Source organism: Labeo rohita, chromosome 3 (genome assembly GCF_022985175.1).
Source record: "Labeo rohita strain BAU-BD-2019 chromosome 3, IGBB_LRoh.1.0, whole genome shotgun sequence".
In the NCBI taxonomy this organism is placed as follows: Eukaryota; Metazoa; Chordata; class Actinopteri; order Cypriniformes; family Cyprinidae; genus Labeo; species Labeo rohita.
The window spans coordinates 17343387-17363204 of NC_066871.1; the positions used below are offsets into that span (position 1 = coordinate 17343387).

A 19818-nucleotide genomic window follows, 5' to 3' on the forward strand; every position below is an offset into this window, starting at 1 on the left:
ATCCTAACAAACCATACACCAATGGAAAGCTTATGTATATTATGCATATATATAATAAAGTTTCTAAAAATTGACCCTTATAACTGGTTTTGTGGTCCAGGGTCAAATACATAGCTTGGGATCAGTAAGATTTTTAATGTTGTTTTTTTTTTTTTTTTTAATTTGATCAAAAATACAGAAAAACAGTAATACTGTGAAATATTGTGTGCAGTTTATAATGATGGTTTTCTATGTTAACATACTTTAACATATAATTTATTTCTGTGATGCAAAGCTTCAGTGTCACATGAACAGTGTTGGGGAGTAAATAGTTACATGTAACTGTGTTACATAATTTAATTACAAAATGAATGTAACTGTAATTCGTAACAGTTACTGATTAAAAAAATGATTAGCTAAATTACAGTTACTTGTGAAAATGTTGGGCTACATCTTGAATATTTCTTAAATTAATATTTACTACTTGTTATGATTTTAAATCTGTATTTAACCTTAGGACGATCTATGAACACTCAATTATTTAAATTCAAGTGATTTTAAAACGTCTGACAGTGATCAATATTAAGGTTAAAACTGCCTGGTTAAAATGTTTGAAATGATTAATGGTTGAAAACATTCATTAGAAATTTAGAAAAGTTTAAATAAAATAAACTAACTGAAATGGTTACACTACTTATTACATTTTAAACAGGGTAACTTGTAATCTGTAACCTATTACACTTCCAAAATAACCTTCCCAACACTGCACATGAATGAATTCTGCCAAGTCAAGTGAATGATTCTGAAATCACTCTAATGCTGATTTATTATCAGTGGTGGAAACAGTTATGCTTCTTAATATTGTTTTGGAAAGGATTTTGGATTTAGCATATTAAAATGATTTCTGAAGGATCATGTGACACTGAAGACTGGAGTACCGATGCTGAAAATTCTTTGCATCACAGAAATAAATTATATTTTAAAGTATATTAAAATAGTAAACCATTATTTTAAACTGTAATAATGTTTAAAACAATATAATACAATAATACAGTTTTTTTTCTGTATATTTACCTTGATGGTCATAAGAGACTTTAAAAAAGCATTAAAAATCTTACTAATCCCAAACATCTGAATGGCAGTGTGTATATACAGTATATGTATGTATGTATGTGTATATACGGGTCACCTAATTGTCCCTTAGGCCAGTGGCAGCCCACATAAACTCCAAACTATATACTCATCTATTAACTCCCCAAACTATCTTACTCTCATTCTCTGTCACTAATTCGCTGTCTGTGAGTCATTACTGACTTCTATTTTCAGAACCATGGACAGCTCAGTTACTTCTGTGCTCAATCAGGAAAACATCACATGCTGCAGACATGCTCCCATCATGCAGAGATTAGCACTCATTCACACTATTTTACATGCTGAGCAGGGCATACATATAGTTCACTTGGCAGAATTCATTCATTTATTTATTCATTTGGATCTCACAAGATACATCTGTGTTAAATTACTGTTTACAGTTGCATTGGTTAACTGTCACTTTTACATCTGAATATAGAATTGTACATATTTTACTAACCACAGGATTTCCACATCTTTAATATGATACTCGTTTGCAATTCATATAGCTGACCCAAATGTTGAAAGACGTGCTGAAATTTATTGGTTGGTGCTTTGTGGTGTGCCAACCTCATTTCTGTAAGTCAAAGACTGGATAACTAGACTTTTTTTTTTCTCATTTTTTTGCAAAAAACATGAAGGTGGGCATGTAGTCTAGTGGCAAAAGAGATTACTTTACTTACTATTTTACTGCAGGATGTAACATTTGGGCTTCCCATTGAGCCAAATGTCTTACGAGGCATATAATGGATTAGTAGACTTTTATTTCCTTTTCAAACCCTAATGTTCCCTTTAAATTTTGATGAAATAATCTCGGTAATGGAGAAGGCCAGAGTTAATAGAATCCTATTGAAGATTTTAGATTCACAGTAAGGGGTGAAATAGAGGACTGACGCTGAACATTATGATTCGTTTAGCCTTCGCTTTACTCTTCACCCCATGCAAAACTGTTCACCAGGATTAGCGCAAACCTTGGGTGTTTTACTGATTTTGCACAGTTCCTCTGTCAGTGGCCAGCCCCTCAATAAGCTGCTCTTTGTGCGATCTCTAAATCTGATCTATTCCGTGATTCAGCATTAGTGGATTAGTAATGATGCGTTGCCCAATGGGCTTCCCTCTCGCATGTGATTGGGTCAGGGGATAAGGAATCAGGTCAACTCTTGTCTGGCACCACAGCATCTCAGCAGCCTTTGTATTTCAGGTTCAGTGTTTCCATGCCAAAGCAGGGGGACTTGAGCCTCGGGGGCAGTGATTTCCCCTCACAAAGGCAAATTTCATATCTCTGCCTGACGACCAATCATAATGCTTTACGCTGCTTGTTCAAGATGCATGCCTAATTTGTTCTAAGTGAGTCATATGTCACCCTGACACATCTGTTGACTTGAATTACTGTTTTTTTTTTCCATGCACACATCGAGGTTCAACTTTTGTCCTTTTGGCACTGAAAGTCAGACAAAAATGCTTCTGACTAAAGCCTGTTCTTTCTAAAGCACCAGTGTTAGTAACCAATATCACAAAGGTTTTCATTTAAATATAGTGTAGCTATTAACATTTTATATTTCTATTTTATTTTTGTCCATATAGGGAATGTATAGGACTTATCCCTGTGAAGGGTATACAAATAGATCCATTCGTTTTAAAGTGGACATCGGATGCAAAATTCACTTTTTTTTTTTTTGCATTTTTCATGATAGCACAGTTGAGATATGACAGGAAGCAAGTGGCAGAGAGAGAGAGAGGGGGACGGGATCTGGAAAGGTCCACAAGGCGGGTTTCGAACTCAGGACACTCGAAGCGCAACTGCGCCTTATGTCGGCATGCTGCCCACAAGGCTACTGGCACCGACACAAAATTCACTTTTACATGATGTTTGGATATAAATGTGTCTTAAAGTGTGTGGACACAACCACCCTACAATGATAAAAACTCATTCACACCTTTTTTAAATTCACAGTCTCAATTATCAAGCCGTTTTCAAACGATCCAACGAGCCGTTTTCAAAATCGTCAGGGTGCTTTCACACCTGTAGATCGATTGCTTTGTTCCGAAACAGGGGTTAAAATTATTACAATGTTGCCTTTTATTCATGGTGCAGTTCGCTTTCACACAGCAAAGTTTCTAAACGGACCAAATGTGTTAATACAAGTCATGCGCGAGTAAACTGTCCTCTCACTGGTCAAAGTTCCACGTTTTTTTCCGGGATTCCGCTCAGCTGTCATCTCTCAGGATGGAACAACTGCTTTGCGGGCTTATTGTTGCATTTTTTTTTTTTTAGGTATCTTTATATTACTTTATAATTTTGAGCAGGAGTCCAGGATTCCCACCTTTTCAAGGAGGTCTCGGTACGCTTCTTTGGTCTGCTTTTGGTGCGCACTCGAGTGCGATTGCTACATTCACACCTGCCCAAACAAACCGCACCAAGAGGGAAAACGAACTCTAGTGCGATTCAACCGAACTAAATGAGGCAGGTGTGAAAACACCAATATATCGCTGTTTTACCTTTTTTGTTAAGGGTGTTTGATCTTCTTTGCATGTTCACATTGCAAAGACTGGGTCAGTACAGTAATGTAGGATGATTTTGAAATGATTTTTGAAGTTGAGGGAGAAAATACGATTGGAGTTTTTCGACATACCCAAGACATAACTGTCTTGAACCAGAATACACAAAGTTCAGGGAGAGAAAGGCAAGACAAGCGTTTGAGATTAAAAAGTATTTAAATTGTATTTTTTTAATGAAAATAACCAATTGTTTCACTAGATAAGACCCTTCTTCCTCAGCTGGGATCATTTATAACTGCATTTGGGAAGCCACATTTAAACTGCCTTTTGGAAGTTCAAAATCGGGGCACCATATCAGTCCATTATATGGAGAAAAATGCAGAAATGTTTTCTTCAAAAACATAATTTCTTTACGACTGAAGAAAGACATGAACATCTTGGATGACAAGGGAGTGAGTACATTATATGTCAATCTTTGTTTTGGAAGTGGACTTCTCCTTTAATTTTACAAGTATCCGATTTCTGAACTTAAGTATCCGATTCTGGAATTGCAATTGATTTTCGATTCCCAACCCTACTTGTTGTGTTCCTAAAAGAATCAACACATTCAAACAAAACATTTAATGATTCACTCATAAAGACAGACACTTGCTGGTGTAATAATATAACTACAGAAAGAGTCTCTGATTATTCCCGACCACAGACTGAATGAAACAAACAGTGAAAATCCCAGTGCTGTTACACTGTGTCAGCGCTCTTGGGACGCCGTTCGTATTAAAAAACGTAACTAAATATTGTATAATATTAAATAACTTTGCCCAAACTAAATCCAACCAGTTTGTTTATATCTTTTTTTTATTCTGCCAAAAACATTTGCTTAAGCAATGCCAAGCATTGTACAGACTGTAACTGTAAATTTAATTTAACTCCTTTTCAAAGACTAATTTCCTATTTAATAGCTATTCACCTCACTCTCTTCACACCCCGTTCACAGTCTGGTCATCCTTCCTCACTCCCACATTACCTCCCTGCACTGCTTGATTATCACAGGCGAGTCGGCGGTGGGTGCCAGCCGTATTGAGGCTGGTCGAGAGAGATTGAGCATTGAAAGGTGTTTATAAGAGCATGCTGTCATGCTCTGCTGCTCGCAGGGGTTAGAATGGCAACAGTTGTGATGACTGTGCAAAATGGGATTATTGCAGTGTTGAGATTGTAACACACTGTGGTCCCAAACAATACAAATGCAGAAGGAGGGAGCGGGAGGAGGCAGTGCATGGGTTGATATGGTGGTCGCTGTTGTTCAACGTGCACACTAGGCTACATTGATCTGGCTTACCTTTGTTGAGGTTTATGAAGGACAAGGTTGCCTGCAAATATGGCCGCTGTTTTTAGTAATGTTTCCATATTGAAAGTATTCTGAAGGGTTTGCATAAAAAAGCTGTTGAGTCTTTTTGAAGCTTTAGCTTGAAATGTTGCTTTGTAAATGTTATAAATGGTGTACAGTAGTTTAATTAGCAAGTGTGGTCTGGTTATGTAACGCTTATTAATTCCCAGTGCTTGGTTAGAGTAAGGCTTTAAAAACAGATGGCACAAATGGACAAGGAAGGGAGAGAAAGAGATTAACTGAGATGGAGGGAGATGCAGTTTCAGAATTTAGTGAAATCATCAGGAAAGAGGGATGGAGGGCAGGAGAGAGAAAGAGAGAGAGAGGCAGCCTGTTCAGAGCAGTTCACGCCCTACTGACTCACTAACACCCCAGAGTGCCACATGACCACACGCATGGAGGCGTCAGAGCGCCTCGGGACAATGAAAGAGAAGAAAAGACGGAGTAGAGAGTTAGGACAACGGAAGAATGAAGTTCAGCTTCTTTTGAATCTATTAAAGTTAACAAATCAGTGAGAAAACCGAGAGGGAATCTAACCAATCACTGTACAAAATTGAACTGCAGCCCATATTACTTATTAAATCTCTCCATTAGCATTCTCATTCATCTCAAGAGTGACCGGCACACTGACCCCTTAAATTCAACCCACTAAATCTGAAAACTGAGGAAAAAATTACTAAATAAATAACTGTATGTTTAATTGCTGCTTTAAAATTCTAAGTACAATCAAAGTTGTACTAGTTCATTGTAAATTCAAGCACTATTTATTTATTTATTTGGTAAATCGTGTTGAAATACTTACAACTCATAGACAGAAATTATTGTGGTAAATTAAATGGGTGCTAAATGGCTAAGCAACTTCTTGTTTTTCAGTTTTATTTCATTATTTTAGCTGAAAACCAAGAAAATAACAGAATCTAGTTTTATGTGGTTTGAACCCTGGAGATCCTTTCTCAGCTGTGCAGTGAGCGGCCACTCCACAGCTGTTGATGTGAGTTTGAAAACAGCTGGATGCCAGTTTTCTCACTCTGCCCATGAGCCATGTGTCGCTCTTTATCACCTGCCCAGGGTGCAGAGGCACCAGCGCTGGGAGAACTAGAGTGATTCTGGCTAGCACTCAAAAGACTGACCCTTACCCTTTGACTGAAGGATCTGTGTTATGCAGTATATTTTTGTTACAAAACACTAGACTCATTAATAATTGTTAATACATTAATTTTAGGGTTAGGTTAGGTTAGGCCTTTAGAGAGGTCTGTTCTGTAACCACACTGAAGAAGGGTTAAAGAGTTCACTTTTTGTATATTTTTATCTTGAAAATATACAGGGAATAAACATGGAATCATTTTATTTTATTGAGTAGGCTATAACTATTATGGTATCATAAGAAGGGACATTAACTTTATTCATTTAAATATTACACTGCCATTCAAAAGTTAGTTTGTGGTCAGCATTTCTTTTTAAAGAAATTAATACATTTATTCAGGAAGACCACATAAACTGATCAAAAGTAAATACATGTATAATTTCACAAAAGTTATACTTCAGATAAATGCTGTTCTTTTGAACTTTCTTCATTAAAGAATCCTGGGGGGAAATATTGATAGTAATAAGAAATGTTTCTTAAATCAGCATATTAGAATGATTTCTGAAGGATCATGTGACACTGAAGACTGGAGTGATGATGCTACCACCAGCATTTTTGAGGATTTTCACTAAAATTTCATGGCCCCCAGAATATTTTGTTGTATGAGTATCTGAATATGCAATACATCAAAATAAAGAACAGACCCTCTACTTTTACTTTTATTCTAGCTTCAGGAATTCTTTTTTTTTTAATAAATACTTGAATGTAGGTAGGTTTTATAAAAAAGCAACTTTTTAAGCAAAAAGCTGAAAAAAACACATTTTTATCAAATACTATACCCGGATCATATTCAGTACTATTATCAAAGCAAAGATACAGTAGATGACTTCCATCAGCATTCCCAAAATTCTGTGTTTGGCTGGGAAAGAGTTAATGATGAAGCATTAAAGGGGACATTGGATGCCCATTTTCAACAAGTTGGTGTGATTCTTTAAGGTCTTCAAAAAATGTCTGGAACATACGTTTGCGGTGCATGTCTCTTTAAATGATAATGAGCTACTGCTCACTGCACCCCCTCTCTTCTTGGTGTCACATTACCATAAAAACAAAACTAATCCTTTGTGTGCTCAGTGGCTCTGATGTCGGGAGAAAATTAAGACTCTTATGTTCACTTTTATATCCAGCTACAAAACATCTGCATTGCTTACGAGACATTGTTGTTGCCACGGCTGCTTGAGGGTGGAGAAAATTGCAGACAACGTACAACTGGGTGATGGTAGAAATATACTAATACGGGACAGTCCGTCAGCAGTTATGGGCGGGGCTTGAGCAGTATGATGTCAAACTGCTCAGATAATCAGAACGGCTTGATCATTAAGTTTGTTTAGGTTTTTTGGGGATTAAACTAAAATGAGTGGAAAAGGATTTTTATCATTGTAGGGCGGTTGTGTCCACACATTTATATGCAAACACTATGTAAAAGTGAAATTAAAAGTCAAAGTTTTAAAGGCACTGAACAGAAGGAGAGACCCAGGTAATAAAACAAGTTAAGAACAGGTGACTTTCCCTCTTAAAATGTTGCATAATTGGTCTATGGAGTGACATTGAGAGAGTTTAAAAGATGACAGTTCTTGGTTGATTAAAACCACAGGATGCTCTTTGTCATTGAAAATTTAAGAACAACCAGCACTCAATCATGACTCATGAATTTGACTCATTCATTGGGTACATGGGAAGTTTGGCAATGTGTCCAACCATTTCAAGCTCTGTCTAGAAATGAGGAAATAAGGATAATTGCTAATAAACATTAGTTGTGTATAGATTTGTTCAGGAGTGTTGGAGAGTCTTAACACTGGCCCAACAATTTATTGTCCTCGTGTTTCTGGTTTAGAGCAAGTTGTTCACACATCGCTATGGTGTCATGAGTCCTCAGCAAAGTTGGGAATCTGGCTTTATCCACCATATAAACAAGTTGACATAGCTGCATCACATTTCTTCGGCAAAGATGATAGACCCTCCAAGTTTTATGTCAGGAGCGCTTCATTACACCAGCAAGAGCCAGAGAAAGAAAGCCAGAAAGCCAGAAAGCCAGAAATTGAATTCAGCACAAATAATATAAAAAGTACAGGAGAAACATTCTGTGGTCAGGATGAAACTCAGAATATTTTGAATGACCAAGCTGATCTGTTTCCTCATGGCCTACATGATGGAGTGGCAGAGAGATGATGATTATTGTTCCCAAACCTTCTTGGCAGGGAATCCTGAAAGCTGTCTGTGCCTACAGAGTAATTCGAATGGGGTCAAACTGATGGATTTCTGGGCAATTCTTTAATGCCACAGAGGATGTATGGGAGCCTGAGGTCCCCGTCTAAAGATTGAGAATATCTGAGAGACAATTTTCCGTGCCATGTGCTTCTGTTTATTCACGGTGGAGGATGTTGAGTCATCTGCACAGTGTCATACGGAGCAATGATTTGCATGCGGGACGCCCAGATTCATACCTACCTTTGTAGGTATATAAGCCAGTGAAGCCAGTGGTTTTACATCTGTTTTTGGCTTGGTAAACTAGGAGCACTGTGACCTGCAAATCCAGCAGGCTGCTTCTAATGACTTAGGATGATGTTTTCTAAATGGTGTAATCATGTATTAGTCTGAAAAGAAGTGCAAGCTTTTAAGTTACAGAATAACCTAAGAATAGGTCTTCAAAGTGAGAAATTACAACCTCTGTTGATGTTAAGAATCTTCCTAAACAGTATATTTTGAACTAAAGTATGCCATGACTCACTTTTTCTTCAATAATAAAATGTGAGATGATTTTGTGAAATTCAGTATTATGAATAAGTAAAACCCCCATGTCACAAACATGCATGAGGGAGTACATGAGGGAAATGAAAGTGAGATAAATCTATGTGCCTGTTTTATATGACATTGTATTAGCCTATTAATGCGTATTTTTAGCAACATGATGATCAAAACTGTAGCAGTAATGTTTGCAAAATGACTCCAAATTAATTAATGCACAAAACATGTGTGCTAATGATTTTCCAAATCACATTGCGCTGTATCTTTCTGTGTCTTGCAAGAGAATTGCAATTCATATTTTGCTATTAAGTACAACAGCTGAAAAAAATATCTAAACTAACATTTTTTTTTACAATAATGTTTAAGTTAATACTTGTTCAAAACAATCACTGTTTTTTGTTCAATAAAAATAGTCATTAAAATATGTAATATAAAAATATATTTTAAGATACAGAAACAAAATCATTTTATAAAGTAAACATTCTGAAGGTGCTGAAGGAGATCCCATAATAATTTTATATACAGTAGTAACAACAAATGATATTTTATTATATGATATAATTAATATCATGTTTTTTAAATATGATGGTTTCATTATAAACATGATGATTATCTCTAAGATGGACACCCAACATAATCAATTTGCTACTTAAATATACAACATTTTAAAAAACATCAAATATTTGATCAAGTTAGCACAGAATCAACTTTGCACTGCTGCCCACAATCGCATCAAGAATCAGCCAAATTTGCACAAAATGATAACGGACACAAACAGATTTGCTGGTACACAAAACAAGTACTTTACAGGAAATCCTTCAATGGCACAGCTTAACCCTGTGCACAAATTTTATATTTATCTATACTGAAAAAGTTTCAGGTTAATTAATTAAGCCAGTCTTTTTTACCCAGTGTTAACATGGATTTATATGGAGCATGAGAGCACCCAAACGGAATCGGTAACTCAGGAAAAAGGTGGATACATCAGTCCTACATGACTAATAGCTATACCTTTTGGCTTTACATTTTTCTTTCTTCCTTCTTCATTACTTTCTTTCTTCCTTTCTTTCTACTGAAGTAATGCGGGATAATATACGCCAGTGAGCCAAAATATCATGACCAGTCATAGGTGAAGTGAATATTGTTAATCATCTCTTAACAAGGTCACATGTGAAGGACTGAGTAATTTATGTGTAGGAGCAGGAGAGATGGGCAGAAATAAAGATCTGTGTGACTTTGACAAAGGTCTTGTAGAGTCCATGACTCTGTGGGTCAGTGTTGTTTTAGCAGCACAAATAGGGCCTACAGCTTATTAGACAGGTAGCCATAATGTTTTGGCTCACCGGTATATTTTATAATGAAAGGTAAAATCACCGAGCTCACACACATGTACTTCACACACTATAGGGGTCGGTGTGATGCACCTCCTTAAGGTCTAATAAGGAATGAAATTGGCTTTTTTTCTCACTCACATCTCCTCCTGCACCTCATTATGCACCAGGGCACATGCAGGGTTAATTCTGCAGGTAGTTAATGAGTCACCCTCAGAGCAGAAGGCAACAGATTGAGTCCTGGGTGCAAAACTGGATGAATAAACAATGACTATAAACATTTGGCACATCGCCCTGTGTATTGGAACAATTTCAAATGTGATATGTGTGTTTAGTGATGGTACGTATGTGTGTGTTTTTTTTTTTTTTAAGACACCTGATGACTCGGGTGCTTTACGCTCACCTAGCAGATGGAAAAATACCGCTCTTCTCTTCTCTCTGCAGGGCTCACAGTTTGACTGCTGCTAAAAACTACCCTCCTGCTTTCCCTCAGCATTTCAGCACTCTTGTTCTCTCCCGCTTTCTTTTAACTGCAGTTTGTCTTCACCTACTGCAAAGCACCCATACAGGCCCATAATGACTGTTTTCTCCACATTTAATTCAAACAAGGCACAAAAGTGTTTTATTTTCAAATTAAACTTTGTTTTATTTCATTACAGCTCTCTGAAATTACTTAATTCTTATTGGTCAGCATTGAGAGGGTCAAAAAAAGATGCTAAACTGCATATTTGACCATTGTTTATCACTTGTTTATTTAACAAATTTGAATCAGGGTTTTGAAGTTAGAGTTTATTTTTTCAACAATGATGATCCTCAACTTTTTTATGTGTACATTTTACATTAAATCCATTTTAAATATTCTTTCAATCAGTTGTTATGTACACTCTTAAAAATAAAGGTTCTTTATTGGCATCAGTGGTTCTATGAAGAACCTTGAACATCCATGGAACCTTTCAAATGCAGACAAGGTTCTTTATAGTCAAAAAAGGTTCTTTAGATTTTTAAAATGTTCTTCGAAATGGTTCTTGGGGCAGTTGTGGCCTAATGGTTAGAGAGTCGGGCTTGTAACCCAAAGGTCGCCAATACCATGACTGAGGTGCCTTTGAGCAAGGCACCGAACCCCCAGTTGCCCCCAGATGTGTGTTCACAGTGTGTGTGTGGTTAAATATCAACAAAAAAAAACTTATGCACTAAGTTAAATATTGATTAATTGATTCCTTGATTAAGTAACCTGGTCTAATACAGATGAAAGTGAAGATGCCAGTTAGGTTCTAAAAACTGTGAAATAAATACAGCTCATAATTTTATTCTTAACATCATATTTTATAAACCTTTCTCTTCCATTGGCCAATTTTGTCTTTTTTTTTGTACGAATCACCCTAAGTATTTAAATAAACCTACAATGTTTGTTTTTAATGCTTGACTCAAATGTGGAATAACCGGGCAGTCATTCATAGCTCATAGTATTTTATGATCGCTACCCCACGTGAATGTAAAAATACTTCAACATTATGTATCTGCGTTGCCGCAGCCCTGCTGTTTTTTTTTGTTTGTGAGTTAAAATAACAGCTGTGTTGTAACTCGTTTAAATATACACAGGGCACATCAATCACTTTAACTGCAGCTGCGAGCGATGCTAACAGGAGGCCGTAGTCATTAGCTGAAGTATGAACATAGTGACTTATTGCAATTTCATTTTGTTCTGCTGAGAATTTGGACAATAATAGCCAATTAGCGTTGGGTCTTCTGAGTCAGAAACTCTGTTCCTCATTTTACCAAGAAAGAGAAACTGATGAGACACCACAGAGAAGCCATTCTGTGTGATCAACAACCATTAGTCCTGCTTCACACCATTGTGGAAGCAGCGAGTATTTATTTTGCTGTTAATATTAAAAGTGTTGGTTGATATTGGATATCTAACTATGCTCATTTCCTTTATTTTTACATTTAGGTTACCATCTAAAATAGAATAAGATACTGTTTAATGCTCACTTAAACTTAATATGGTACTAATAATTCAGTAACACAGTTCAGTGTAATCATTTGCACACTGTGAATTATAATTTCATAGCATTCAGTGTGATTTATTTTATTTTTATTTAGACATAATAGTATACAATTTTAATTAGTCTTATATAGTCTTAACCCCCCCACACCCTGACTCTTAATGCATCGTATTTCCTTCTGGAGGATCAGTGAATATTTGAACCTTCTGTAATAGTTGTGTTTGAGTCCCTCAGTTGTCCTCAGTGTGAAAAGATGGATCTCAAAATCATACAGTCACTGCGGGAAAGGGTTTAAATATGCAAAAGATGCTAGAAAACTAAAAAATCTACAGGACCTGGAACAGTGCTCAGTTTGACTGTTCAGAACAAACAAAGGACTCATGAATAACTATCACAAAACAACAAAAAAAACAGTCATAGATCATCCTGGAAACCACACACAGTATTAAGAACCAAGGGTTCCCAAACTTTTGAAGGGGGTTATTTAAAAAAGTACAGCTATTTTTTGGTCTTATGGACTATATGTAAACATCTTTGATGTAAAATATCTTACTCAAGGACAGTACTAAATAAAAAAATAACATGCATTTTGTATCTCTCTTATTTTGTTAAAATTGTTCACATTTTTCACAGATTCTGCAAGGGGTTCCTAAACTTTTGCATAAAACTGTACACCAATACGGAGTATTTAGGACATATATAATAGCCCGTAACAGATCTATACAGGTGGAGCTGGGGAAGGTGGAGGGTTTCAGAGGAACTCTGAAAGCGTGCTTTGAAATGCTCTAGTAAATGCTAACCTGCCATTTAAATTTAAAACAGCAAGCTCATTGGCTGTGCATGCAACATGAACCAGTCACTTTGTGCCAAGTAGTTTATCCTACGTAATCTTATGACAAAAACGTACCTATGGGAACTTTTTCGCAAGACGCAAAATATGTACCAATAAGTACATATCGCTTCAGGTTCCAACAGAAATGAACACTAGAGGTGGTAAAACAGTGAATACTTGTAATTGTTTTTCTACACAGTTATGATTACAGTTCCATATGTTTTGCTTTCCAGACATAACAAGCTTGCTCGGTAGTTCAGCCAGCACGGAATTATGCAGGATGCTGAATCCTTTGGTACGATTTCCATGAAAAACATGACTCACGATGAAAGAGCTGAAGATGAGAGATCGACAAACAAGCTAAAACGGCATGCTTACGATTGCATTTTTTTTTTTTTTTACATCACACTGGCTTTTGTTCATACTATCGGGTAGGTTTAGGTGTAGTCCAGATGGTATGTTATTTTAAAATGTCACAGAACATTAGAGTTATAGCGCCACACAGTGGACATTTCAAGTCAGAACTGCGGTGACACATACAAAACCAATGTTGCATAAAATGTATGATATGTGTGTTCATCTGTTCGAACACTCTTTTAGCGCCACTTAGTGGACAATTCACATTGAAAATGTCACAAAACTTACATGGTGATACGTATTTCGCATCTTGCGGAGAAGTTCCCACAGGTATGTTTTCGTCATGAGATCAGGTGGACTTTAACGCTGTGAATATCATCACATTAGCCTGTGCCATCTAGAATTTGATGACAGAACTTGCCATTTGTCAGCTCACCGGTTCATAATTTGGAGTTTGGATACTGTTCTGTAAAAATGAATTACCATTGGGATGTAAATGATATTTACTTGTAAATTGTCTCATGTCTCATGTTCCTTTTGTTTGAACAGTAGAAACGTCGCCAGAAGGTTCATGTAAGATTGAACCCAAGCAGAAGCACATGAGGAACATTGAGTCTTAACAGCATTGTGTTTGAGACAGCAGAGGGAGGTGCAATGATACTAACGCCTCGGGCAGACTGAGACCTTATCGATAGCCATTGATCTGAGATGGAGAAATGAGGCTGATTAGATTAATGGCATAATTAGTATGAATAATGAGTTTCCCTTGAGGGAATTTGGACCTACTGAGTCTTTCAACATGCAGGTCATGTTTCTTCGGAGACCGTGACAAAAGGTCCACTTTTAGGTCTGTATGTATATATTCTCCCAGCTGGTCTCATCTAAGGGAGCATGTGTGAAATCACAACCTCGGGCTGACAAAGAGCACAATCTGCGTTCTCAACCTGACCATTTGTATAAAGAGCTCTTTGATCTGTTCGTCGTCCAGGCCGAAAGCGATATCTGATACACGGCCTTGCAGAAGAACTCTGTATGGTCATTTCAACAGCAAGATGCTTTAAAGCATGGCGATCTACACTTGAATCCATGCACTGTTGCTGAAAATTCAACATTTCACTCTCAAAGTACATCCTCGAGGACAGAGAGAACAAAATGGAGAACGCAACAGAAAGTGAAGGGGGCCGCAGGGTACCAGACAGAAGTCAGAAGCCAAAACAAAGTTCACACGGTTGGAAAATAACCATACCTGTGCACCGGTCCGAGATTTGATTTGTCTGGAAATCACAGTGTGACTGAAGTTATTTTGCTTGTGGCTAGCAGAGGGCCAAAATACAGATCAGGACTCTGACAGGAAGTCAAATCTCAATGATAACAGACACCTTTAACACTGCCAAGGATTCCTAGAGCTCTTTTCTGGCCTGTTATTGTCAACATTTTACCAAGTGTATTATTGTTTATCGCCGAGACCTTGGCCGAGAGGCATCTCGCACGTTTATTTACCACGTCAGCGGCGATACAGTGGGTGCGCGGGTTGAATATTCGCATGTACGTGTGAGAGAAAGCGAGCATGGTATGCTGTGCCAGTGCACATGTCTGTGCAGATAAATTCAGGGATTAGTGTGTTCGAGATGCACAGACTGACTGACAATCTCTCCTCCCTTCAGTGCCACTGTGAGACAACTGAGAACTCATTAACTCACTGCACTCACGGACCGAGCGAGAGAGTGAGAGAGTGAATTGAGACAGAAATGAACATGATGGCGTAGAAATAGAAAAAGCAAATATGGTGTATTAGCAGCAAGGCCGTGAGCGATTGAGGCAGAATGAGTGAGGGAGGTTGAGGCCAAAAACAGAAAAGGCTAACGGTGAACAGCAGAGGCTGGAGGAAGAGGAGGTGTGGAAGAGAAGGATGAAGAAAAGAGAGAGAGAGAGAGAGAGAGACAGAGAAAGTGGCTGTTGCCAGGGACAACAGCATAATAGAGAGCGATCCTCCTACACAACCTCTGCCTTATTTTACTCCTCCTCCACTGTGGCTTGATTCTATCTCTCCCTCCGTTTACCTGCCTCAAGTCATGTCTGCCGTGAACCTTGTCAGAGCCAACAGTGCTTCATTGGCATCATTGTTAAAGGGACGGCTCATCCAAAATCTACCAATCTGTCATTTCCTCATGAGTTCCTTAGTTTTCTATCTTTTGTTAAACACTAAATATGTTAAGCAGGATGATCACTCTTCTGTTTACCATACAATGACAATCAAGTTTTTTAAAGTAAAAAAAAAAAAAAAAAAAAACATTTTTAAACATTTAATTAAATGGAAATGCATTATTGTTTCTAGTTCCATAATAACAAAAAATAATTACAACAGAAGTTTTTAAACGTTTAACTGCACTGCAATTAAATGAAAATGCATTATAGTAAAATGTATGTTTTTTTTTGTTTGTTTTTTTTTTGGACACATTTAATTAGACCTTAAGTACATTTCATAATTATTTCTGTTTCCTGTGAAGTATGGTTTAAAATGTACCACTGATTGTACTTAAAAGCATTTATGGTAAATTAAATATACTTTAAATGTAATTTCTATTGAAACCTGTGTATCATGTATTTAAATATATTTGTAAACAAACATATGTATGGCCCTTTGAAATCCGTTTTATTTTTTGTTTGTTTGTTTGTTTGTTTGTTTTTTTCCCCATTAGATTTTTTCTAGACACTGTTTTAATGGTTACATTAAATGTTATTAATGAAAAAGCTAATAACTGAAAAAAAAATTTTATGGCCCTATTTTTTTTCTCATAAATTTTTGTTTTCCATTAATTTTTTAGATTCCATTTTAATAGTTTAATAATCAAAAGCATCTATAAGTAATTGGTTTTATAAAAAAAATAGTTTATAGCTTTTTTTTCCTTTCTTTTTTTCTTTTTCAGAAATACTGGAAATAAATTCTGTTAAATAATTTTTATGTTGAATGTTTTTTAAAAAATAATGTTTTAAGAATCATTTTATTATTAGTAGTAGTACCATTACATTAAGTAATATATTTCTGTCACAGTTTCTTTAAGTTAAACCAAACTTTTATTTTGATGGGTTGTTGTAAAAACCTTTACGTTTCTCAGTTTATATATAATATGACGATAGTTTAAAATGCTCATGAGATGACTCTCAGAGCAGTTCTAGAAATTATGTTTATGTGTTCATGTACTATGTATAAATATATTTATATTTTTTTATATTTATATTTATATTTAATTTCAGTATACTGTAAGTGTAGTAATCAGGTAAATCATACGGCACAATACATATGCATAATACACATGCCTTACCTGTGCTTTAGCATGTTAGTGTAAAGAATCTAAATAAGTGTACTTTTTAAAGGGGTCATCAGATGCCCATTTTCCACAAGTTGATATGATTCTTTAGGGTCTTAATGAAAAGTCTCTAATATACTTTGATTAAAAATTCTCAACGGCAGTGTAAAACAACACCCTTTTTACTTTGCCAAAATCAGCTCTGCAAAAATCATCCCATTTTGGTTGAGGCTGCTTTAAATGCAAATGAGCTCTGCTCGCCCCGCCCACTCTCTTCTGTCTGTGGATTGAGCAGCCTGTTTACTTTAGCCGCATTTAGCCGCGTTTAGGCGCTAAACTTGTTAACTAGCTCATTATTAGGAAAGGCGATCGCAAAGATTCATAAAAATCCCTTTTACTCACTTCTGCTGTAAGTGAAGCTGGATCATGAATGATTCACGCGAACACAGATGCATTTTGTAGATCGGGAGGCGCATTCTCTTCACTAACAAACATAATCCACTGCATCTTCAGCGGCTCAGATGTCGGGAGTAAATGACAACCACTATGTTCATTACATCCAGCAACACAACACCTCAATCGCTCAATTTGAGATATTCTTGTCTAATTTACATGGAAAGAAACATGGAGGGTGGACTGTTACAGCTGATCTGAGGTAAGACGCTCATGTCAATCAACTATGGTGGGAGCGGCCTCTGTCGGTTTGACGCCACATTTGAAAACAGGAGTATTATTTTTCCAGATTAATTAAAAACCACTGCATGGATTTTTACCATTACAGGGTAGATTTGTACATACACTGCCAACACACATTAATGTTCAAACAACATGTAAAAGTGAACTTAGCATCCGATGACCCCTATAAAACCCCTTTAAATAATGATTAAAAATGAAATGTAAAGTAAACATTTTAATTTGACATTATTACAAAGGGCATTTTTTAAAAATGTACTTAAGAAACAGTCATGAAAGTCATATACACAACAAATTAAATGACAGCATACTGAGTTTCCTTACATTTTTGTTGGTGTTTTGCTGGTCTGGCTGACACCCACTGTCCCTGCGGGCACTGACACATACAGAGATAGCTGATGTAAGAGGGTCGTGGTTTCCTCTTCTAGAATGATTTTTTATCATTATCAGTCAGTATGGGGAAGTCTGGAAACCATTTTTGTTGTTCACAAACTCTTTTATTCTTTCACCCAGGGCTAAAAACAGAATAAAATAGCCACTTAATGGAACATTACTTGAAAAAAGTTAATGAACCTAAGGAATACTCAAATATTCACAAATAAGTGAGTTCTGTCTTACTTTCTTTTCTCATTGCACACCCACCTCCACCTCCAGTCTCTCTCTTCTGAATCTTTACATCTCCTCTGTCTCCGCTCACGGTTGCCTGACTCATTGATTTGGGTGTGTGATTGATGGAAAGATCTGCCCCATCATTCCTGTCTCTCCCACCTTCCCTCTCCAATACCAATACCCGAACTTTTGTTTGCTAAATTACTGCATCTAGCAGGCAGGCGATGCACTGATCTCCCCAGGCTCATTCCACCACACTTATCTTTCATTCTGTCTCAACAAAATACTCCAGTGCTCCTCTGTCGTTCAGCTCTCTCGCTTTGCTGGAATGAGTCTGGAGATTTGATTTGTAACTGGTGATGTAGATTGTGTTACTTGCTTCTGTTTTGTACCACAATATATTGTACCATGTCGTTTTTAATGTGTAGTACCGAGTCTTCTTATGTTTTTATGCACCCCCTGATAGATACACAGTTTTTTATATTAAGCCCGAAATAACGTGTATAGTGCCATATTGATGTATAACTTTGTTATAGTGCTTACTTTGCAAAGCCATTGAGATATATATATAGCTCACCTAAGAAAGAAAATTTGGTGAAAACTGACTCAGGCCATCCCAGAGAGTTCAGCATGACATCACTTACTCGCCAATGTATCTTCTGCAGTGAATGGGTGCCGTAAGAATAAGAGTCCAAACAGCTGATAAAAACATCACAATAATCCAGTAAAGACTCCAGTCTGTCAATAATGTTTTGTGAAGTGAAATATCAGTCCATAATCCATAATGACGCATCTTCCACTGAAAAAGTCCTATTGTCCTCTCACAAAAAAAATCACCAAGGTGTCTTTTTCTTTAGTGCTTGATCTGTTCATATCTGATTTAAATGAGAAGACTTTTTTTCACTGGAGAAAGCAATATTGCGGATAGAGGACTCGTATTTCAGCCAGAAGTCATGGTTTGAAGTTAAAAACATCTTAATTATGGATTTGTTTATTATAAACACACAACATTTTGCTTCATAAGACATTAACTGATGGACTGGAGTTGTGCTTTTATCGGCTGTTTGGACTCTCACTGCAGAGTAGTTACATAATGCTAAATTTCTCCATATCTGTTCTGATAAGAAAACAAACTCATCTATCTTGGATTGCCTTGGGGGTAAGTTTACATTTTCATCAAATTTTAATTTTTGGGTAACCCATTCCTTTGAAGGAGAACCATGAGAGTACCACGACGCATGCATTTCAGTACAACAGGAAAAAAAAAAAACAAACAAACAAAAACAAATCTACTATGCTAGGATTCTTTTCATTTATTTTAAACAGACAGTAGTACAAACTAAATTTTTTCCACCTACATGTGAAAATACTAAATATTATATCAAGTTAATGTCATATATAAGCTATAAAATCTGCAGTACATATAAACATACAAGGAATAAATACTTGAAATATATTTTAGTTAACTTATAGACAAGAAAAAAAAAAAACGGTGCAACACGTAATGTAGCCTATATTTGCTGAGTTTCAGTTCAGTTTTGTGACAGAAACGCCCCCTTCTGGATTGAGGGTGAATTGCCTGTATTCGTTGTAAGGCCTCATGCACCGAACCGAGATGGCCGTACCGTGATGGTTCAGTACAAGTACATGTATCGTTACACCCCTACTTTCTAGGTCTTGAATGTGTCAGTTGCATTGCTGACTATGCAGGGTCAAAAAGCTTTCAGATTTCATCAGAAATAAAGGTCTTACGGGTTTGGAGCGAGTAATTAATGACAGAATTGTAATTTTTGGGTGAACATC

The 19818-nt window shown here is 36.6% G+C and overlaps 1 protein-coding gene across 2 annotated transcripts in view; it reads left to right on the plus strand.

Annotated features, from left to right (window-relative positions):
• Positions 1-19818, plus strand: part of LOC127157815 (protein phosphatase 1 regulatory subunit 29) — a 112688-nt gene that overhangs the window by 15263 nt on the left and 77607 nt on the right. The gene's annotated exons all lie outside the window — the stretch shown is intronic.